The sequence below is a fragment of the Bos mutus genome, chromosome 15 (assembly GCF_027580195.1).
Source record: "Bos mutus isolate GX-2022 chromosome 15, NWIPB_WYAK_1.1, whole genome shotgun sequence".
In the NCBI taxonomy this organism is placed as follows: domain Eukaryota; kingdom Metazoa; phylum Chordata; class Mammalia; order Artiodactyla; family Bovidae; genus Bos; species Bos mutus.
In genome coordinates, this window is record NC_091631.1 from 18999289 (window position 1) to 19024217 (window position 24929).

Below are 24929 nucleotides of genomic sequence, written 5' to 3' on the forward strand. Positions count from 1 at the left end.
CCAGGCAAGAACACTGGAGTGGGTTGCCGAGAGCATGTTAGTGCTTGGCAAAGCTCTCCTTTCATCTGGGTTTCCCTGTAGGGTCAGACGGTAAAGAATCTGCCTGCAATGCAGAAGACCTGTGTTCGATCCCTGGGTCGGGAAGATGCCCTGGAGAAGGGAATGGCTACCCACTCCAGTATTCTTGCCTGGAGAATCTCATGGACAGAGGAGCCTGGTGGGCTACAGTCCATGGGGTTGCACAGTCAGAGACAAGGGAAGCGACTTAGCACACACGCACGAGCACATATAGCCTCCTACTTTTTCCAGCACTTTCTCACACCTGGTTAATCCTCTTTGGTCTGAAGTTTCCTAAAAAGCAGCAAGCATACTGCATTTCCTTCAGTCCTCCACAGGGTCTGATGTATCACAGCCCCTCACTAAATGTAGTTAGCTGTATTTATTTGTCGGACACATTACTGACAGGACTCAGACCCCAAAGAGGGTGTAATAGAAGCTCCCCAGGTCAAGTAGGGGAAACCAGAAGCAGATCAAGCCTTGGGGAGAGCCCTGGGAACACTACTTTGTGTGGAGAAAGAGTTCTAAATTCTTCAGCCCACTCTTTCCTCATATCATTCTCCTCTTCCTCTTCCTTTCCTTATAAAAACATCTGAGTTTGTGTCCCAGGATAAGAGAAAAATGCGGGTCCTACCCAATTTAGTTCTTCCTCTACTGATCTGATTAGAATAAACAAGAGCCTCCTAGGACTTGTAAAAAAAAATCCTTACTCAGATCTTGGATGAATTATTGCTGAGAGGTTTTAATTGGCTGTGGTTGGCTTCTGACCTCTTGTACAGATTGATTTATGAGGTGAATTTGCAATCAACTGTTGGAAAAATTGATAGCTTGGTAACAGACAGAAGTTGCTATTTGAATAGGGCTTGGAAAATATTTATGCCATCTCAGCCCCACCACAAACACCCACTTTCATATCTGAAGACAGCACTCCCTAGGAAACTGATGCCCTAAGCTAGCCTTATGTGTTCTGTTTATAAAATCAGATACATGTTGCTATTTTCAAATCTGTAGGGAGGGAAATATTCAGTTAATATGTAGGATTATCTGTTTTGCTTTTCCTATAATTGTTTTTAAGCCTCCTACACAATTTTACATATAAAAGTTTCTCTTTCAACACAAAGTGCTTGCTCTTCCCCCCGCCCCCCACTATTTTAGTGTATTTCATGTGGTTCTTTAGGAGACACGACTTCTTGTGAATCACTCTCTCAGGATTTGGACAGATTTGGACACAGTCCCTCAGACTGCAGGACGGCAAGTCCTCTTTCTTTGCATAGAGGAGGAAGTCAGATTTTGAGGGACTGTGTGAGGCAAAAGAGGCTGTGAGTCCATGCAAAGTGGTGCAATGACTCTGCATCAGTCTATGTGCCTGGCCCTAGATTCTTTTAGAAAGTGGGAGATCTGTGCTCAGGGATATTGCTCTCCAGTTCACATTTCTTCTAGGATGCAGGACACAGTTCAGATCCAACGAGCCATTCTTTGAAAATGGTTTAGAAATAAGTGAAGCATTTCCTTGCATGACTTCCTATAGCCTGTGTGCTACACTGATTCACATTGATTATCAGCCACCTGTTACCTTGTCCCTATCTTCTTTAGCCAATAAGTTTCTATGTTCCCAGCACTTTGCTAGATACAGAATCAGAGGCTAATGACTTACTGTTAACTTTGTTCATTTATTCATTCATTCAGCAAGTCTTTGAGTGCCTACCATGAATAACCTCTGAGCAGGCATCTGGTATACAGTGGTGAACAAAACAGAGGTGGCTCTTAACTTCGCGGGGCATAGCTTCTTTGGGAAGGCAGACATGGAACAAATAAAACACATAAACACACCGTGACAGATTATTACACATGCTAAAAAAGAAAAAGAGCAGGAGGCTGTGGGGAACAATAGCAGAAGATGCTGACTCTACACTTCATAGTCAAAGAAAGACTCCCCGAAGAGGTGACGTTTAAGCTGAGACCTGAAGAAAAAAGCCAGCCATGAGAAGAAGGGGAAAATCATTCCAAGCAGAAGGGACAGCCTGTGCAAAGGCCCTGCATCAGAGTAGGACTGAGCAGGTACAACCAAAGAACGAAAAAGGACCTGTATGCATGGAGCATAGTGAGAAATGCAGAAAGATGGATGATAGATGATCAGAGACCAGTCATTTAAGGGCTATACAGCCCAAAAGTTAAGAAGTCTGGACTTTGTTCCCTGAGCAATGGGAAGATGTATTCATCCTTACAGAACCTCACAAAGACACTACATTGAATTTCTGGCTAAAATAGCCTCTTGCCAGACTTAAGCCAAATTAAATGAGGTCATGTCTTTTCAGGGAGAAGGCAATGGCACCTCACTCCAGTGTTCTTGCCTGGAGAATCCCAGGGATGGGGGAGCCTGGTGGGCTGCCGTCTATGGGGTCGCACAGAGTCGGACACGACTGAAGCGACTTAGCAGCAGCAGCAGCATGTCTTTTCAGAAAGTTTACTGTATTTCTTTTGGTGTGTGTTCAATCCCTATTATATACCATATATATATGCTAAGGTGCTAAGTCACTTCAGTCGTGTCCGACTCTGTGCGACCCCATAGACAGCAGCCCACCAGGCTCCCCTGTCTCTGGGATTCTCCAGGCAAGAACACTGGAGTGGGTTGCCATTTCCTTCTCCAATGCATGAAAGTGAAAAGTGAAAGTGAAGTCACTCAGTAGTGTCTGACCCTCAGCGACCCCATGGCCTGCAGCCTTCCAGGCTCCTCCATCCTTGGGATTTTCCAGGCAAGAGTACTGGAGTGGGGTGCCATTGCCTTCTCCGCCATATATATATGTATATATACATATATATATATTGCACAATTTAGATAGTACTTGCTTGTGTTCACAATGTATCTTGATTTTTAATGACTTCATATTATTTTAATTGGGATGTGCCATAATGGATCTAGCCTGGTTCCTGTTAGACATTTGAATCAAATAACACAGTAACAATATTAATAATTTAATGATAAATACATTACATACAGAACATAAATACATACAACATACAGAACTTACACATTAATATTGGCCCACAGACACCTTATTACTTTCTTGGGGAAAATTCCTAGGAATGAAATTGTTGGGCCAAAAGAATATGTTTACTTTTATGATTGAATCAAAAGCACCAGACTGGAAAATACCAATTTACATGCTCATGAGAGAAACTTGAGAGTAGCCATTTCAACAGTTTTCAAATGGTATGTATTGGGCTGTAGAGAAAATGAGGAGTACTCATGTTCACTAGGGTTGGAATCCTGGGTCTCATAAGCTTCGTGTAGTACAGGTAGGTACACAAACCTTACACTGAAAGACACTTTCTTCATCAGTAAAACAGGGGAGATAATAGTATTTGCTTCATAGGACTGATGCAAAGTTTAAGAGAAATCAAGTCTGGAAAATGCTTAACAAAGTACCTACCCAGAGTAAGCATTTATTACTCTCTCCCCCTCCTTTCCTCCCTCCCTCTCTCTCTTTCTCTCTCACACATAGATACACACACACACAATCTTATGTTATGTTGTGAATTTGGATACTCTTTTAAGCAAATAGTAAAAAGAAAATTCCAGTCTTTGTTATCACATCTTTTAGGCATGAATAAAGGGTTTTTCTACTTTCTCTTGCAAACGAGAGTGTAATTTCCATATTCAAAGGTGAAATTTCTCCCACATGGATATTTCCTTTCTAAAGAGAAGACAAATCATCTTTGCCTACCACTGTGCTTAGAGACTCTGAGAAGGCAATGGCACCCCACTCCAGTACTCTTGCCTGGAAAATCCCACGGACGGAGGAGCCTGGTAGGCTGCAGTCCATGGGGTCTCGAAGAGTCGGACACGACTGAGCGACTTCACTTTCAGTTTTCACTTCCATGCATTGGAGAAGGAAATGGCAACCCACTCCAGTGGTCTTGCCTGGAGAATCCCAGGGACGGCGGAGCCTGGTGGGCTGCCGTCTGTGGGGTCGCACAGAGTCGGACACGACTGAAGCGACTTAGCAGCAGCAGCAGCAGTGCTTACAGACTATCTGTTTTGGGTTTGAACCTTTCACTATTTGCTCACGTTAAAAGGCAAAAAATGTGGCACAGAGTTAAGAGCCCCTAAAGACCTGGGTGGGAAGGCTAGTTCTTGTCACTTCCAGGCCCAAGCGTGGCCTTGGGCTGGTTGCTCACCCTCTCTGAGCCTCATTTCTTCCCACTGTAATATAGGTAATGCCACCTCTCAGTGTTATGAGGATTAAATCAGAGTAACACAAAGAAGGCCTCTTAATCTCTGCTGTGTAGGAGATCAATAAATGTTGAATCCAAATCTCATATTTAGCTTCCAAGCAACAAGTACTGAAGATGTTAGGGGAAACTTCCTACGTTCATGAGAAAAGACATCTGCCCCTGAGTCTAGCTCAGTCTTTTATTCCTACGATGATCAACTGCTTCTTCCCTTTCATAGGCTGACTTATAACCAAGATAAGAAAACACAAGTGATAAGGACACCGATGAATCTCCTGACACATCGCGGAGTTACTTGAATGGTTGGGTTGACCTGCCATCTTCCTCTTTTGTCAACCTAGAAAAACTCTGAAATGGCCAAGAGGTCCAAGGCAGCCAGTAGCCCAATGAACTGAAGAGTGGAAGGAATGCCTGAGTTCCTGGTGGTCCTGAAAGAGTGTCAACAAGCAAAGAACCACCGTTTCTCTAAAGTTTACTGTGGAAACCTCCATTCCAATTGGGAGTGATGGCCAGAATCAACTTGGGCACATACAGAGTTAATTTGAGGTGGCAGGCTAGCAAAAGGCCTATAAGAAAAAGCTTGGATCAGGACTTTAAAAATCATAATTCAAACCATGACTTTTTTGGAGATTTTTCTAATTAGGTTTTTCATTCTTGTAACTTCTAGAAAGCTCTCCTTTCACACCCATAAACAGGTAGAAATTCTCAAATTCCAAGTTCTTAAGCTATTGGCTAGCGCATGGGCTTTGAGACCAATTTATACCTGCAGCCCAGGTTGCTCTACCTTTTCTTGAAGTGTAACAACCATTTTGAACCTCTCTATCCATCTCTATTAGTGACAATTCCATTCTTTTACTTGCTGGAGCAGAAAACTTCAGGGTTCCTCTTGTCTCCTGGCTTTTTGTCTTATATTTTTTTCTTATATCCCTGCTCAGTCTGCTTGGAAATCCTATTTGCTATACCTTGAAAATATATCCAAGCCAATAAGACCCTTTTAAATGAATTATTATCATTGCTACCCCTTGGCTATAACCATCTCCTTCCTGATTATTACCATATTCCCATCACTGTTCGCCCTTGTTTCATCCTGATTATTTCAGTCTATTTTCAACACATCAGGAAGATGAACCTGTTTATCTGTCCACGACAGAAAATGTCAGAAACCTCCAGGGGACTTCCCCAGTGGTCCAGTGGTTGAGAATCTGTCATGTAATGCAGGGAGCTGGTTTTGAGGGACTGGTTGGAGGGCTAAGATCACACATGTCTTGGGGCAACTAAGCTTCAGTGCAGCAACTACTGAGCCCACCTACACCCTCTGGAGAGAACTTAGACTTAATTTAGGTGTGGATTCCCATCCTGGCTCTGCCAGTTCAGGCATGGGTGGCCTGCCCATGTTCCCTCCATAACATCTGTCTCCTCATCAGAAGATGAGGGCTGTAAAAAGCGTTAGCCCAGAAAAATTTAAAACATCTTTAAGAAGATGTCTAGCACAGTTTTCAGTGAACCGTAACTATTATTTTTCTTGTCCCTAACCTTCGAAATTTCTATCAAAAAGGACAATGACCTTTTGGAATACGTTCCCTTGTGAGCTTGTCTGGGACTTCCTGGACCATGAACCTGTTCCACTACATCATGTCAAATGAAGCTGGATTGTGAGATTTATATGAAGCTGGATTGTGAGACTTTTGTCCTCTTGGAACTATGGAATACACATTCTTAAATATATTCAGGACCAAGGATTCTAGGGAGAGGCTATGAGATCGAATGGAAGGGATAAAGTGAAGGCTTCTGATTATTTCCCAATTGTTACTTTTCATCTGGCCTTCCTTTGTTTGTGTCCTCCCTCCCTACTCCTCAAAATTTGAAGGCTTATGAAAATGAGCTGAGAGATCAAGGAAAATATTTGATAGACTTAGATATATCATGTAGTATTTATAGATTCTTTCAAGTCTTCAACATTTAAAACTTGAGTTTACTGTTATTAGTAAAACATCCCTGGTTGATTCCTGTTGGCTCACTATATATATATATATATTACAGTTAGAACATGAGACAAAACCTTATATTAAAATGCTGACTATTCATTCAGCCTTTCAGATGTGGGTTCTTAGATGCTGATTTACAACTGCTTGATTTGTAAGTTGACTTTTTACTAGCAAGTTCACAGATCATCTCTCACTGCTTTTTTTTATTTCATTAATTTACAATTATGAAGATGGAAAAATCAATAAAATACGGGTCTGTCTCTCAAGAAACTTTCATCTACCTACAATATGTTCTGCTGAATCATAATAATCTATTGTTACAGATTGTCTTGATTTTTGTGATGTATTTGAATACTGTCCTCATTTAAGAATACTGGGAAACTTTTTATCTACCAAAGGAGCATGTGTGTGTGTTTGTGTGTGTGTGTGTGTGTGTGTATTCACTGCCCTCAAATCATTTTTTCGTGTTCTAGACAACCTTTTAAAAAAGTCCCTAAGTCCAGCTTAAGGTTTGGGAAGACATGTCCACTTCGGTTTCCTATGATGTTTTGTATTGCAGTATTATAGGCTAGATTATTAAAAATTTCTTAGTTGTTTCCATAGTTTTGAAATGCAAAAGTCTTCTTATACCTTATGAATATTCTTTTATAAACTAATCCTTTTGTTCTTGGAAAATGTTTATAGTATAGATAAATAGACCCATAGGAAAACTTAAAGACTCTTAGTCTCTCACATAATGGAAAATATTTTATCCAGCTATGTTATTTATTATTTTATGAATTTTAATACTGTGTGCTTATTGATTTTAATAGCTTTTCTAGGTGATACACATAATTTGCAATGAATAAAAATTAGTTATTTTCTAAACTTTATTTCTCTTATTTATGTTTTATGTTTTGCTGCATTGTACAGAACAAGGTTTTGCAAGCTCAGCACTGTTGATACTTTAGGCTGGAGAGTTCCCTGTTGTGGGGGCTGTCCTGTGCATTGTACGATGTTTACCAGCATCCCTGGCCTCTACCCACTAGACCAACAGTTTCCCCAAAGTTGTGACAACCAAAATTGGCTCCAGACATTGTCAAATGTCCCCTGGGAAGCAAAGTTACCACCAGTGGAGACCCACCGGTCTAGAATATCCAAAACATTCTGTAAAGGTAGCAGTGATATGGGTATCCCTAGCTTGCTTCTGATTTTACAGAAAATAATGCTTCCATTATAATGTTTTTCCATTAAATATATGTTTAACATAGGTAGTCTTTGTGAAGTGAAGGAAATAAAAATTTACCCTTAAAATAAATAAAATGTAAATTTGCGATGAGTATTGATTGTTAATAATGTAGGATAAATTCTTTGCAATCAAAAAGAATTAGTACACTTCAGTAGACCCCTAAGGACCCTGTCAGCTCAGATGGTAAAGAATCTGCCTGCAGTGCAGGAAACCTGGGTTCAATCCCTGGTTCGGATAGATCCTCTGGAGAAGGGAATGACAGCTCACTCCAGTATTCTTGCCTGGAGAATTCCATGGACAGAGGAGACTGGTGGGCTATAGTCCATGGGACTGCAAAGAGTTGAACACAACTGAGCGACTTAACATTTTAGGACCAAGGCTGGGTGGGGAGTATGGGTGTGTGTGTGTGTGTGTGTGTGAGTGTGAAGGAGTTGGATAGGGAGTGTTTGTTGTGTAACTCTTGATTCTAGACACTTGATCACAAAAGCAGAGAAGAATCTGTGCTAAGAGAACACAGCCAAGGCTCTTGCACAGTGAAGGGAAGGAAACCAAATACTGGATTATTGCTATAATTGAGAAATAGCCCCCAGGTATTTTGAGTAAAGGAGTTCTTTAGCCACTCCATTCAAATGATAATTTATGGCTCTTTTTGTTTTTCTGAACTTATTTTATTAGGCTTCTGCTTTCAACATTTCAAATATAATAATGAAGCTGACAGTCCCTGTTATTCACTTCCAATGGCCTTGAGAAGTCTGCTTCTGTGACTAAGGTGATGATGGCAGACTTGGCGAGGAGCTGGAAGGTTCTAATCAAACCTTCAAAAATCGCCTAGAGTCGGGGCCGCAGACAGACCGCACAGGTGAGAGGAAGCATAAATTCTGCGCCTTTGCTGCTCAGACTCCACTTGGCCTGAAGGGCCTCCCTCTGTGGGGGGCTTGGAGGCCCCCTGGGCTGGCGGATTTATGTCAGCAAGCGCAGCGCAGTAGAAAGAGATTAAGAACACTTTCAAAGGGTACGGGAGTGGGCTGCTCCTCCGGCTGAGCGATCTGGGACACAGAGCTCAGTCTGTGAGGACCTGGGCGGATGCCAGCGAAGGGAGTAGGGCAGGCCTGAGGAATGGAAGGCCACTGGCCAATTGGGTGTTGTGATAATTATATCCTTGTTTCCTTGAAGGTACCAGTGTCCTTGATTTTCCAGCTTCAAAGAGCGCTGCCTCTGAAGTGGGGGGACGTTCACACCTGCTTTGCCGCAGTGATTTCTGCCTTCCTGGCTGCAGACTCAACAAGACAACAATAGTTCAACAATAGGACATTTTCAAGGCCATATTCATGCACTAGGCAAAGCTTCTTTCCCACCCTTTCCTCCTAAATGGAAAGGAAAAGGTTAGTGTACTCGCGAGAATTCAGCAATGAATACAACAGAATAGTTTTACCTTAAATTTAGATACTTTGGAGGTTGTTGTAGTTGTTTAGTTGCTATGTCGTGTCTGACTGTGACCCCATGGACTGTAGCCTGCCAGGTTCCTCTGTCCGTGGAATTCTCCAGGCAAGAATACTGGAGTGGGTTGCCATTTCCTTCTCCAGGGGATCTCCCCGACCCAAGGGCTGGACCCATGTCTCCTGCATTGCAAGCAGATTCTTTACCGTCTGAGCCACTAGGGAAGCTAGGCACTCTAAATCATTGCACGCACCTTCTTTATCCTCCCACCCTCTGATTCTCACCCCTCACAAAGGGACTATCACAGGACCAGAAGTCTAGCAATAACTGGAGGTCTCAGTATACAATATACCTGGAATGTTTTGGTCTTTTCTTTTTCTCTATCTCATTCATCTTCAGAGAAGCTGTGCAAACGATATTTAAGAAGTATCAGCATAGTTCTACCTTCTATATTTTTCTTAAAGCATTTAGATTTCCAAGAGACCTTTCAAGAGGAAAGTGATGTATTTATTTAGTTTTAATGGGACCCTGTTTGTCTACCAGGTGCAATGAACGGGATCTAGAAGTGGGATTTCCACTAAATATACATTTACTGCCTCCCACCTAATCTTTCCACCCATCATCTGAACCCTCCCATCATTCAATGTACAAATTTAAAACCATATTCTGATTAATAAATTCCCTTTGTTAAAGATGAGATGACTGGTTTCTGGCATATAAAACTTTCCCAAGAAGTAGACTGGATATTACACATAACTCCCTAAATCCTGAGCTCTAATGTTTCTCTGCTGTTGCCATCAGTTCTGGAAACCAAACCTTCCTTCTCCATACAAAGGCGGGTGCTAGTCAAAACCTGGAAAGAAGAATGAAGGAAATACAGTCTATTTTTGAAAGTACTTCTTGTTCTGACCCTTGAGAGTGATAAACAGTGGTCCTGTATACAAAGTATTCCCGCTTTTTAACTTTTGCTCTGAGATGGTGCAAATAAATGCTGTTAAGTTGATGAGTTTACAACTTGGTGTTATGTAAGTAATTAGTCTTTCTTCGTTGAAACATGCAGTCAGTCAGTCTGTCTCTCTTCCTCCCTTCTTCTGCCCTACCCTTCCTTTATCTCCATTGTATTAAGAGTGTTTCACTTCCAAGGATCAGAAGTAATGACTGCTGTGATACCTGGGGGCAGCAAAAGCTCTGTCCTTCAGTCTGCTCCTACCCGTCACTTGGGACCCTGGGATCCTGAGCTCTTGCCTGTGATTTAATAATGAGACCCAATGGGGCAGCCCAGGTGCTGTATCTCATACCCTTGCCGATTGCCAAGGGAACATTTAATCTGTTGGCTTTATTCAGTTATGCTAGTCTGGCAAACATACCTGGAGCTATAAATTATTTAGATGTTTAATTTATTTGGTGTAGAAGGAACTCTCTTATACCTTAGTTATCTAATAGCAGATGAAAAAACACTTTGTTTGCAAATCATAAAAGCTTTAACAGACTTGTGCCTTAAAGAGTAAAAGAGACTTTCCTGACCTGAGAAGTGTAACAGGGATCCAAAAAGCATTGTTAACACATTATCCTCTAAGATAAAAATTATGGTATAAATTCCTCTGGATTAGAAGTGAAATGTGAAACAAATGCCTTCCATCAGATGCTAACAGACAACCAGTCTGAAGTGAATTCGAGTGTGAACTGCCAAGAGGGATCAGGAGGGGCACAGCAGGGTCCTTTGTCACAGTGCCCATCTCCTCTGTGACAATGTATATTCATTATAAGGACCCAAGGGAGGGGGATATTTTAAATTGTTGGAAATATGATATAACCTAAACCCTATTAGTATACAAAATTACCATCTAACAGTGAAACATATCATTGCTTTATTTATTCTTTGACTTTGCACCTAGCACATTTCATTAAATTAGAAACTCAGTACATGTTTCATTAAAATAGAAACAGATAGCACAAAGATATTATTTTATAGAGCAACCATTGTCACATCAGATAGGTCCCCCACCCTGTTTTACCCATTCTCTTGATGAAAAATGACTGATCTGAAGCAAAAATAAATTATCTATAGCAACACAGAAATATAAACAATACAATAATAAATAATTACAATTAATAATACTAAATATAATAATAATAAACAATGGGAGTACAGAAATTCTTTGTAAAATTTTTCTTTTATTATTGCTTTGTTTTCAAGTTACATCTTGAATCAGGGAGTATTATTGGGCTTTTGTTTACCATCATCCAAATATTTAAACAATTTTCCTTTCTCAGTAGGAAGCAGCAGAGTTTTTAGATAAGAATGTGGTTTCTGCAGTAGCCTGAGTCTGAATTCTTCACTTTATTAGACGTGACATTGGAGAAATTATTTAACTTCTCTATGTCTCCATTGTCTAATCTGTAAATCAGGGACATTATCTTTCTCATAGAGTTCTTATGTAGTAAAGTACATAAAACAGCATCTCACCTTTAATAAATGCTAAATTGCTGCTATTAGTCACTCACTAACGTGCTTTGGATTCATTTCTTCGTATTCATATAATAAACAATTCTATGAGGTAGTTATTATTCCGTTTTACTGGAAAAGACATTTACTCCTGGACCCACAGTTAAGCACATCCAATTCACGTCTTTAAGTCCCTGTGGCGTTTCTGATTTCTGGAGCCGATTCTGAGACACAGATCTTGGTAACCGGAAGTATAAGGGGCGTGCTCGGGGGCGACATCTGTTGGCCGAGGGAGCAGATGCACGATTATGCAGCACCTGTGGCCGCAGCCAAGGCCACCCTACAGGAGCCCCAGCACAGGCCTGGCCCACCAGCGTTAAACCTCAGTGGGGCAAGAGGTTGGCTGTTTGGCGGAATCTGCCGTCCTTGGATGTAGGCTGCCCCGAACAGGGGTGTGGGTTTGGGCAGAGCAGCTCTCTTCAGCCAAGGGCTATCTCCAGAGAGGGTCTCAGTTGAAGGGGCGAGCAGCAGCCAACACTTGCAGCAGCTGGGGGCGTAAGCACTTGGGTCTTCAGGGCAGGGATCTGAGCAGGGGGTCAGGAGGGCCACACCTCTTCCGTCTTTGGAGGGTGCCCAAGGTCGTCTCATTGCCCATGGCGGTTCTTTTGCCCAGAATCTCTCAGACCCCGTTGGTGTTGGGGGAGTCTAGGAAGCATGTGGATGGACTGTCTTTGTGAACTCCACCAGGTGCTTGGTGACTTGAGATAGCACAGCTGCTGCCAACCAGCATCAGACCTGAGTAAACCACCCATAGGCCCTGGCTGCCCAAGTTCATAGTCTCCTTACAGCTGGCTATAGGACTGCTCATTTAAAAATGCTTAAGTAAAACAAATTTTAAAAAATCCAGTCTTCGAGCAAGCACTTTTTATGGTGTTTATGTCATGATCCATAGGCTAGAACTACAGAATTTTAAAACCGGAAGGGGCCGGAGAGATCCCATTCCTCCATTTGGGTTGGGTTGGCGGGGAGTGATTTAGTCAAGGTCACACAGCAAGTTAACTGTTACACACAATGGGATTGGGACCATGAGCATGAAAATTGATATTCTCAAGTAGAGGTTAGCTGTTTGCCAAAGAAATTATAAAAACAAATTCTTGGCTGAAAACTTGAAAGGATAGGTTTGGAATGTTATCTTAATGCACACTACAATCTTGAAGTTTCTTGTCATATCCTAGATAAAGCACTGTGTTTATATTTTACCCATTTCCATGCAAAATGGCTTCTAAAACTAAATGCCAAGAATTCTCACTGACACTGTGTGGTTCACGTTTCATTGATTGTATTTTGTTATTTTACTATTTTACAATTAAAACCATCCTGTACTCCTAGCGCTATAGTTTTTCTCTATGTAATTGATACAATACCATAAATACTATGTGGTATTGGCAATCTTTGAAGAATGAATTTTAAGTTTGAGAGTGGAGTCTTATCTTAAAATTACTTTCAGAAAACGTATCAGACACACAGAGCTGTCAGGTTTAAAACTGTACCACCAACTTTATGTTAACTTATTATCTCAATATTCTCTGGCACATGGATACACTTACAATCACAAAGATTAGTGCTTAGCCAAAAAAAAAAAATTTTTTTTTAAGTTTTCATTACCTCCTCAGTACACTACCTGGTTGGAGTTAGACGTTTAAAAATCCCATATGATTGTTCAGCTCTTCAGCAATGTTAACCCTTAAATTTTCAGCAGAAAACCTACTGAACAGTATTTGATGACTAGGAATAGTAAGAGTTTAGAGTTGAGGTTCAGAGTACAGACTGCCAATCCATACTGCCTGAGGTCAAAGCCTAGTTCTACCAGCTGTGTAACTTTGGGCAGGTTATTTAACCTCTATAAAGTGGGAATAATATTGTACTTGGTTTTTGGGTTTCTTGTAAGGATTATATGAGATAATACATGTAAAGGGCCTAGAATGGTGCCTATACACAACAGTGCTCAGTTGATGCTCTGTCATTTAGAATTGCTTTTTAAACTATAGAGGATTAAGCCTTTTACAAGGAAGGTTAAAGATGCAGATTTGAAGACTAGATACATCTAAGTGATCCTATTCAGTTTTTGATGCTTACAATGGAGCTCCTAGGTGAAACAGAATTATAAGCCTCCTTAAGATTCTAAAGATTTATTCCACAGCCTGATGTACATAATTTATGAAGCAGTAAATTCCCAGCTTTTAACTGTAAGACATTTGATTCTGGAAATCCAAAAACCATGTTCTAATAGTGAGCTCTAAAAATCATTCTCAATGTAACTCCTTGAAAGCAGTGACTGCCAACCTTGTTCACCAGTGCATGCCCAGCCTTTTACATACTGGCATTAGTACGAATTTAGTATGTGTAGAATGACTGACCAATTGACTATAAAAGGTAATGCCCTTTAATTCATAGAATTTTAGAGTTAGAGGGGGTCACCTGCTAATGGAGTCATAAATAAGGAATCTGAGGATAAATGACTTAGAACTAATTAAACAATTAGCTGTGTAGAAGCAGGATCCAAGATGTTGACTCCAAGCCTTGGACACTCAAGTAATTTCCTTCTGCAGATTTTTGCTAAATGTATTCCTAGAAACACCAGTCTCTTGGGATAGTCACGGAGTAAAGAGTGGAAGGAGTTGTACTGTGGGCAAAACTTTGGGGAAGTGTGGGGTTAAACTAATTAAATTGTGAATTTCAGCATTCTGGAGAAGGTTTGGCTATAAAACCCCTTAGAAATGAGGATCTTTTGGAATTGATGGTCCATGAAACACATGGGAGAAGACTGGCCAGTAGGTTTCAATAAATACTGATCATGCCCTGACTACATGCATCATGATAGAAACTATACAAAAAGTTACGGCGAGTTAGACTCCAAAGAGGTCCTGGGGCATTTCTGGGAGTGGAGCAGGGTCAGAGAAGTGGCAAGGGCAAGAGAGAATTATAAAAAGGCATGCATAATTTCAGTCTATGTCTGAATTTGGGAACAACCATGAGAAAGGCTCAAATAAAAATGCTACAGGGATTCAAAGTTGAGAGTGCCATGGAAGAAACAGCATTTGAGATGAATCTTGAAAGATGGATGTGAGTTTCTTCAGTAAACGTGTGCTAGTTTTTGTTTATCTGAAACGAACTTTATTTTACTCTCATTATGAAATGTGGCTTTTCTGGATGTGCAATGGATAGTTATTTCTCTTCAACACTTTGAATAATTATTCCACAGACTCCCTGCATCCACTATAACTCTTGATAAGCCTGACAGTCTAATTGTTAGTCCTTTGCAGTCCTTTTCTCTGCAGGTTGCTTTTAAGATTTTCTCAGTGTCTCTGGAGTTCCCCAGTTGCCTTATAACACATCTAAGGCATAAATTTCCTTTTTAATTTATCTTTCTAGGGATGTACTGTATTTCGAAAGCCTAGGTCTTTCTATTGGTTCTGAAAAATTCTCAGCTATCTTTGTTTCAGATATTATTATATTATCCAGCCTCTCTACTCTCTACTTTCAAACCTGCAATTAAAATTTTAATTATTAGGTTATTAAATTATTAGAACATCTCATTCTATCTTCCATATCTTTAAATTTCTCTTTTTTTTAAAATTTTTTTGCCAAACATCAAAATGAATCAAAATAAATTTCTCTTTATTTTCCATTCCTTTTTTCCTGTGCTACATTTTGAATGTTTTCTTCAAATATTCTTGAATTCACCAATTATCTCTTCAGATATTTAACATGTTCATTAAATGTTTACTTTCAACCATTTTATTTTGTCTCTTTTTTATTCTTTTCCAAATCATCTTTTGTTGTTTTCTTATCTTTGGTTTTCCACTTCTTATTTATTTAAATTTGTCAAATGTAGACATTCTATGTTAGTAAGTCAACAGAATGTAGTGGGAAGAGTGCAGACTCTAGAACCAACTGTCTGAATCCAGATTGTAGCTCTACCACTAAAGCTACCCAGGTGGTGCTAGTGGTAAAGAACCCACCTGCCAATGCAGGAGACATAAGAGACATGAGTTCAATCCCTGGGTCAGAAAGATCACCTGGAGCAGGGCATGGCAACCCACTTCAATATTCTTGCCTGCAGAATCCCATGGACAGATGGGTGGGCTACAGTCTATGGGGTTGCAAAGAGTTGGCCATGACTGAAGCGACTTAGCATACACACACCATTTAAGAAAAGTTGACCCGGAATAAATTACTTAGTCTCTCTGTGCCTCAGTGTTTTCCTTTATAAAATGGGGATAACAGTAGTACTTGCTTCATAGTGTTGTTATGGGAATTAAATAAGTTAAAATTGGGAAAAAAACTTTACAACAGAGCTAGCACTTAACTGAAGAAGTGAAGTGAAGTTGCTCAGTCGTGTCCGACTCTTACCAACCCTATGGACTGTAGCCTACCAGGCTCCTCCATCTATGGGATTTTCCAGGCAAGAACACTGGAGTGGGGTGCCGTTTCCTTCTCCAGGGATCTTCCCAACCCAGGGATCGAACCTGGGCCTCCCGCATTGTAGACAGACGCTTTTACCATCTGAGCCACCAGGGAAGCCAGCACTTAATAATTGCTCTAAACACGTTCATAAATGAAAATATACATCCAAATTTCTCGGGGTCTAAACTAGATGCTTGTTTTTCCAGTGACTCACTCTCTCTTGGGGGTCTGCCTCCTTCTGTGCTTGGTGATCTTGGATTCAAACTCATACCTGGTGACTCTTGGCTTTCCCACTGAGTATTTGATTCTGTTGGGAACAGAAGGAAAACACCAACCTGAGAACATACTTCACCCTTTTTGGAGGGTCCTGGCCTAAGGAGGAAGTGTCAGGCTCTTGGCTTCCCGTTCTTCTGATGCTTTCGGGTTCATGCTGTGCCGCAATGGTTCCAGCCCTTAGGATAACCCAGTATTCTTATTTTCTTAGCCCTCTTGGTTCCCAGTTCTGGTTTCAGCTCATATTTGAGGATAAGAGCTGTCCCTGAACAATGACTTTACTACTTACAAGCCCAACAGTCCATTTAAAAAGTGATCCAGGAAATTCCCTGGTGGTCCAATAATTAGCACAGCACTTTCACTGCCATGGCCTGAGTTCATTCTCTGGTTGGGAAACTGAGATCCTGCAAGCCATGTAGCAAAGAAAAACAACAACAAAGAAACAAACAAAAAATCCAGTTCTTTTGTACTTGGAAGGGCTTCTGAGTATCTAGTTATCTATACTGCCAGAAATTACCTCCTGCTTCGAATCAGTCAGCATAGGTTACCTTATGCTGCAGCAAAAAACAATCTCCGGTGGCTTAGAAAAACAAAGGTTTGTTTCTTTTTATGCTACACATCCATCCCAAGTTCAGTCCCGTCTCTGCTCCATGTGATCCGTACTCAGGGATTCAGACTGATGGGGCTTTGATTCTCTGGAAGAACATCAATCCTGTAATGGGAGCGAGAAAATACGGTGACTCATACTCTGGTTGTTATGGGCTTCCATCTGGAAGTGACCCACATCATTCACTTTTAATTAGTCAAGGCAAGTTCCCCCCGGCCACACCTAACTCCAAGGAGGTGCCTAGGAAGGAGAACTGGAAGTATCAGTGAACATCACTCACAATTACTACACGCTTTTTACACCTAATATTATAAACATCCTTATCATACGGGCTGCCCTGGTGGCTTAGCGGTAAAGAATCCATCTGCAATGCAGGAGACGTGGGTTCAATCCCTGGGTCAGGAAGATCCCTTGGAGAAGGAAATGGCAACCCACTCCAGTATTCTTGCCTGGAAAATCCTGTGGAAGAGAAGCCTGGTGGGCTACAGTCCATGGGGTAGCAAAGAGTCAGGACACAACTTAGCAACTGGCCAACAAGAGTTCTTATATGGATCTGCTAACTAATCTTTAAAAATATTATTATGAAGCTCTGCAACTAAAGAATGTAAAAATATTATAATGTGTGTGTGCTCAGTCACTCAGTCCTGTCCAATTCTTTGCAACCCCATGGATTGTAGCCCACCAGGCTTCTCTATCCATGGGATTTCCCAGGCAAGAATACTGAAGTGGGTTGCCATGCCCTCTTCCAGGGGATCTTCCAGACCCAGAGATCGAACCCACGTCTTCTGCATTGGCAGGCAGATTCTTTACCACTGACCCACCAGGGAAGCCCCAAACATAACATTTATTTTAAAGAGATGATGAAGGATGTTCTGGAGAGAGAGGGCAGAGGGAGGATGTCTTTGAGAACTGATGAGTCTGCAAGAAGAAATTCCCTGTCAGGAAAAAGTGCAGAATCATCTAGAGGGGATTCATCCTCTGCCTCCTGGCAGGGTCTGGAAGGTCAGCATCTGGTGGGGAGGGGCTGCACATGTTCCCAGGGAGGCTGGACCCCAGCTTCCCTGGAGTCCCTCCTGAGCCCCAGGGGAAGTACAGAAGTACCTGGTCGGCCTGGATCAGAGGGCAGGGATTTGACTTATCAGCAATTAGAGCAGGTCTTAGCATGTGGTTAGGTGTTCAATAAATATTTGTTAAGTAAATGAATGATGATGATAAGGTCAGGCCTTGGTGTTGCATAAAAACCTGGACTTCTGCATGAGCCTGTGGATTGCAGAGAGGGAGGTGGCTACCTTTCTCATAGACTAGGCAGGATGGGGACTTGGAGTTAGAATTAGGCTGATCTGGCTTCCCCAGTGGGTTAGCCCTAAAGAATCTGCCTGCAATGCAGGAGATGTAGGAGACGTGGGTTTGATCCCTGGGTTGGGAAGATCCCCTGGAGGAGGAAATAGCAACCTACTCCAGTATTCTTGCCTGAAAAATTCCACGGACAGCAGAGCCTGGAGGGCTACAGTCCATGGGGTTGCAGAGTTGGACACGACTGAAGGACTGAGCACAAGCATGAAGGAAAATAATAGCAACATCTTGCACACTTGTTAGGCATTTTTTAAAACTATTTCCCTGAATCCTTTGTAATGTGTTATGTAATATATCATATTTGTAAATGTAACTTATTTGCAAATAAACAATAGATATTTATTGACTACTGGATAAAGAATTTTCAGCACATTACTCATGAACAGGGTGAAGTGAAGTGAAGTGAAAGTTGTTCAGTCATGTCTGACTCTTTGTGACCCCATGGACTATACAGTCCATGGAATTCACCAGGCCAGAATACTGGAGTGGGTAGCCGTTCCCTTCTCCAGGGGATCTTCCCAACCTAGGAATTGAACCCAGGTCTCCCACATTGCAGGTGGATTCTTTACCAGTTGAGCCACCAGGGAAGCCCCACTCATGAACAGGGTAAGAGCTGTAATTCTCAAAGTGAAGGTACAAAGCTTCAGACATGCTTCCCAAGGGCAGCCTTGGGTGTGAGTCTAGTCTGTGGTAAACCAACAGGCGCCCCGCTGGTCTTACCCAGGCTTTGAGGCCACAGGTCGCAGTAGAGAGGGTTAGGGGATGAATATAGCAAACCTGGGTTCTACTCTTAGCCCTGCCACTACATTGTCTCAGGTAAATCCTTCCATCTCTTCTGTAAAACAAGTGTTGGGTTCAATGGTCCCTAAGACAAGTTTGAAGTTCAGCCTATATGCACTGGGTCTGGCCATTCCAATCATCCCCAACTGGCTCAGGTATCTACTATCCGCTGCTTAAATGTTTTGAATGTCATCCCTACTCTCAAGTCTTTGCCATGTGAGGACAAGTTTCTCTCAGGTTTGCAGCAGACAGAGGTAACCTGGCTTGTCAGAAACAGAAGAATCGCAGGAACCCATCCAAAACATTAGCTTATCCTGATTATAAATATTACTCCTGATGATTCCAGGAGCAATTGCTACGTGTCATATAAAACTGACTTCTTATCGCTGACTCTGTGCTTCAATTTTCCATTCTCTAACCTCCTCTAAATTTTTTCTTTCTCCCTTTACTATAAAGTAATATTTTCCTTGGCTTCAAAATATGTGACACCTTCCCCATAGTTGTGGAAATAATGGGAGGCTTGAGCCCAGAGCATCTGAGGTTCTCTCATGGAGCCTCACTGTTGCCCCTTGGGAGAAATCAAAACACGAAAAGAAGGCGCTGCTGTAGCCAGACAGCCAAAGAGTAGTTTGCATTCTTTCATCTCCCCGTATCTTTGCCAATATTGTTTCCTCTGCCTGAAAAGTCCTCTCTACACCCTTTCTTCGGGTAAGTTTCTATCCACTCTTCAATGTCCTCAGTCTATGGTTATTTTTTCCATAACATTTGCATACCTTGATATTACAGAACTTAGCACTCTGTAGTATAAGTACTATTTGTAAGTCAACTTCCCAACTTGGAGAATCTACACCGTCTGGAAAACCTGTGTTCATTTTTTCTTTTTATTTTTTTTTTAATTGGAGGATAATTACTTTACAAGTTTTGTTGCTTTCTGCCATACAACAATGTGAATCAGCCATAAATATATATTTGTGTGTGTGTGTGTGTGTCTGTGTATCTCCTCCCTCTTGCGCCTCCCCCACCACCCAACCCATCCCTCTCTTCTTCACAGAGCTCTGGGCTGGGCTCCCTATGTTATATAGCAGCCATCTATTTTTTAAAAATTTACTTATTGTACATATTTTGGGCTGTGCTGGGTCCTCATTGCTGCGTGGGCTTTTCTGTGGCTGTGGTGAGAGTTCCTCTCTGGTTGCAGTGCGTGGGCTTCTCACTGTGGTGGTTGCTCTTGTGGAGCACGGGCTATAGGGTATGCGAGCTTAAGCAGTTGCTGCATGTGGACTCGGTAGCTGTGGCTCCCAGGCTCTAGCACACAGGCTCAATAGTTGTAGTGCTCAGGCCTAGTGCTCAGCAGCAGGTGAGGTCTTCCTGGATCAGGGATGAAACCCGAGTCTCCTGCACTGGCAAGCAGATTCTTTCCCACTGAGCCCCCAGGGAAGCTCCTGCTCTCTGTTTCACACATGGCAATGCTACTCTCACAATTTGTCCCATCCTCTCCTTCCCCCTCTGTGTTCACAAACTCATTCTCTACATCTGCATCTTTATTCCTCCCCTGAAAATAGGTTCATTGGTACCATTTTTCTAGATTCCATATATGTGCATTAATATGCAATATTTCAGAGAAGACAATGGCACCCCACTCCAGTACTCTTGCCTGGAAAATCCCATGGACGGAGAAGCCTGGTGGGCTGAAGTCCATGGGGCTGCTAAGAGTCAGACGTGACTGAGCGACTTCACTTTCACTTTTCACTTTCATGCATTGGAGAAGGAAATGGCAACCCACTCCTGTGTTCTTGCCTGGAGAATCCCAGGGATGGGGAGCCTGGTGGGCTGCTGTCTATGGGGTTGCACAGAGTCGGACACGACTGAAGAGACTTAGCAGCAGCAGCATGCAATATTTACTTTTCTCTTTCTGACTTCATTCTGTATAACAGGCTCCAGGTTTATCCACCTCAGTTCAACTGGCTCACATTCATTCCTTTTTATGATTGAATAATATTCCGTTGTATACATGTATCATAACTTCTCTATCCATTCATCTGTTGATGGACATCTAGTTTGTTTTCATGTTCTGGCTATTGTAAAGAGTGCTGTAATGAACATCGGGATACATGTGAAAATCTGTGTTCTAATATCTAGCATGATACTCTCCCTTTTATTTCTTTACAGTAGACACAGTCTTATCACCTATGCTCCTTTGGTCAGCCAGTCCGGGTCATAACATTGCCAGAATACAAAAGCAATGGCAGAAAGGGAGCCCAGAACAGAATACGCAACATACACTGCAGGACCCGTGCAACTCAGCTCACCAGCTGGAAGCAGCCACAGTACTGTGTTACGAACGCTCAGAAAAGCTCCTTTGCTCTAGATCTCATTGGCTGACAGCAACTGATGACCCTCAAAAACTGGGACACCCACTGCAATTTTATTTTGGAAAATATCTCAGATATAAGTAGTGTTATAATGAATTGGTTTTGAAGGGGGTACCACTAAATATTAAAATTATTTCCTGGTATTTGATTCTCAGAGGTTCTATACCTGTCAACAGTAAATCTCCTTTATTTAAATTACCTTGACAGGCTTTTTGTTCCTGTGCCACCAGGCAGTCCTGTGCAAACAGTATGCCACCTGTATTAGTGTTCTCCAGAGAGGACCAAAAAGATGTCCATGTATACACAGAAAGAGATTGTAATGAATAGGCTTACATGATTATGAAGACTGGCAAGTCCAAAGTCTGCAGGGGTGGTAGGCCATATGCTGGAGACCCAGGGAAGAACTGCAGTTTGAGTCCAAAGGCAGTCTGGTAGCAGAATTCCATCTTCCTTGGGCAAGGTCAGTCTTTTCTCTATTGAGACCTTCAACTCAGTGGTACAGACCCATGTAATCTTTTTTGAGACCTACCCACGTTATAAAGGGTTAGCTGCTTTATTCAAAGATTTAAATATTAATCTCAGTTCAGTTCAGGTCAGTCACTCAGTCGTGTCAGACTCTTTGCGACCCCATGAATTGCAGCACGCCAGGCCTCCCTGTCCATCACCAACTCCCGGAGTTCACTCAGACTCAAGTCCATTGAGTCAGTGATGCCATCCAGCCATCTCATTCTCTGGCTTCCCCTTCTCCTCCTGCCCCCAATCCCTCCCAGCATCAGTCTTTTCCAATGAGTCAGCTCTTCGCATGAGGTGGCCAAAGTACTGGAGTTTCAGCTTTAGCATCATTCCTTCCAAAGAAATCCCAGGGCTGAGCTCCTTCACAATGGACTGGTTGGATCTCCTTGCAGTCCAAGGGACTCTCAAGAGTCTTCTCCAACACCACAGTTCAAAAGCATCAATTCTTTGGCGCTCAGCCTTCTTCACAGTCCAACTCTCACATCCATACATGACCACAGGAAAAACCATAGCCTTGACTAGACGGACCTTTGTTGGCAAACTAATGTCTCTGCTTTTGAATATGCTATCTAGGCTGGTCATAACTTTCCTTCCAAGGAGTAAGCATCTTTTAATTTCATGGCTGCAATCACTATCTGCAGTGATTTTGGAGCCCAGAAAAATAAAGTCTGACACTGTTTCCACTGTTTCCCCATCTATTTCCCATGAAGTGATGGGACCGGATGCCATGATCTTCATTTTCTGAATGTTGAGCTTTAAGCCAACTTTTTCACTCTCCACTTTCACTTTCACAAGACACAAGGGCGGTGTCATCTGCATATCTGAGGTTATTGATATTTCTCCCGGCAATCTTGATTCCAGCTTGTGTTTCTTCCAGTCCAGCGTTTCTCATGATGTACTCTGCATATAAATTAAATAAGCAGGATGACAATATACAACCTTGACGTACTCCTTTTCCTATTTGGAACCAGTCTGTTGTTCCATGTCCAGTTCTAACTGTTGCTTCCTGACCTGCATACAGATTTCTCAAGAGGCAGATCAGGTGGTCTGGTATTCCCATCTCTTTCAGAATTGTCCACAGTTGATTGTGATCCACACAGTCAAAGGCTTTGGCATAGTCAATAAAGCAGAAGTAGATGTTTTTCTGGAACTCTCTTGCTTTTTCCATGTCACAGAAACATCTAGAATGATGTTGACCAAATATCTAGGTACTGTGGCCTAACCAAGTTGACACAGAAAATTAACCATCACACCCCCTCACATTCAATCGTTAGCAATGTGCCTTGAGGACCACATTGCCTATGACTGAAGCCACATCCAGGCTTAACAGGAAAGCACACTCTTATAAACTAGTGATGTCTGCTCTGAGCACAGAAGGGAAGAGAGGCAGCCTGGGTCATATATTTCCTATTCCTACAACAGAAGTTTGGTTTGTATTTACTGAATGAGCAAGTGACAAATCTTGTCCATTTTGCCATTCAACCTCAGACAAGCCTCGATTCAAGATGTGTTTAAATTGAATTGTTTGACATCAATCAGGCAAGCTGACCAAATTCTCATGCTCCCTGTGTATATGCACAAGAATGCTCCCAGCAGCTTCATTATCAACATCTCCAAACTAGAAATAACCCAGAGAGTTCATCAATGGTACATGGCTAAATGAAAAATATTGTGCTATAATAAACACGAACTATAACTACATACAACCTGGATGACTCTTACAAACACGAGGTTGAGCAAAAGAACAAAAAGAACAAGGCATTAATTCCATTTATCAAGTTCCAACACATAAAATTAAACTCTGTTCTATGTAGATGCATACTTAGGTGCTAAATAATTGTTTTAAAAAACAAAGCTATGATTCCCATAAAATGTGTGATAGTGGTTATCTCTAGGAGCATGAGAGATGCTGTGAGGAGAGAATTCACAATATTACACTTCTTGATTTGGGCTTTAACTTTAAAACTACACGTTAAAATGCTTTTTTGTATGAGTGTTAAACATTCAAAAAGTTTAATTCTTCCCCCTAGGGTTCCCTTATGCCAATTCCTAAAAAAAAAAAAAAAAAAAGAAGAAGAAGAAGAAGAAGAAGAAACAGGCTGGTGTAGAATTAAAAGAAAACTCAGCTACAATTAGCGGCAGTTCAGGCCTATAGGGGGCGCTCTCATGCCCTCCAGGGATCCTCAATTACCTCAAACAGGAAGAGACTACCCTTATAGCTCTCCTACATCTCCCACAGGCAAGTGTTGCCTACTTCACTGTCCAACGGGAAGGAAAAAACCTCTCTCCCTGAAAGATTGTGCAGCCAATCCCAGACTGGAGCAGTCCAACCAATGAGAAGCTTCCATGCTTTGACTCCCAGCTTCCTCCCTCCCAAGTCTCCCCTTTCCCCTATAAAAGCTAGTTTCCCTTCTTTGTTCCCTGGGTTTGCCTACAGTCTTCCATAATTTAATACTCTGAGTTGCAATTCCTCTGGCTATTACCGAAAAAACTCACTTTTGCTGATAAAATAACTGGTGAAAAGTGAAAGTCGCTCAGTCATGTCCGACTCTTTGTGACCCACGGACTATACAGTCCTTGGAATTCTCCAGGCCAGGATACTGGAGTGGGTAGCCTTTCCCTTCTCCAGGGGATCTTTCCAACCCAGGGATTGAACCCAGGTCTTCCGCATTGCAGGAGGATTCTCTACCAGCTAAACCACCAGGGAAGCCCCAAATAACTGGTGCTATTATATTATTAAAGCTGACACAGGGAACCCCAAGAAGCTGACCCAATCCCTGTTTAGCCCCTGGCCAAAGAGACCAGTGCATTCACTCTCCAAACTACTTCCCCACTGGTGTCTACTATAGAGCTTTTTCTGTTTTGCTTCTTTCCCCAGAACAAATGTCTCCATTTTAGTAATGATTAGATTTACAATATAACAAATTCAACAGTTGAAAGTCCTAAAATTCATCCTCAGTGAAACTTGCAAAGCAGCTGCAAAAAAGATGAATGTCACTCATGGGATCAAAAGCCTAGAAGGATTTCGTGGAAAAGTTTAGCAATATGTGCATGCATGGCCTATTCTAAGCTGAAGGCTCTGTCAAAGGATAGTGGCCCCCTATCTCACCATGAGCTGAAAGTGCCTGGGATAACTGCCCTTTGGAAAGCTGCTGGTTCCTATGCAGAAATCTTGCTACGA

General features: G+C 41.9%; 1 long non-coding RNA gene across 3 annotated transcripts in view; it reads right to left on the minus strand.

Moving 5' to 3' along the window:
- Window positions 1-7898: 7898 nt before the first annotated feature.
- LOC138990989 (uncharacterized) overlaps window positions 7899-24929 on the minus strand; it is a 56135-nt gene continuing 39104 nt past the window's right edge. Inside the window, exons 3-5 of one of the 3 annotated variants that reach the window (XR_011467018.1) lie at window positions 16068-16838; window positions 8936-9122; window positions 7899-8773 (exon numbers count right to left, since the gene is read on the minus strand). This is a non-coding gene — a long non-coding RNA (uncharacterized lncRNA). The other 2 variants (XR_011467017.1, XR_011467016.1) reach the window with 2 other exon arrangements.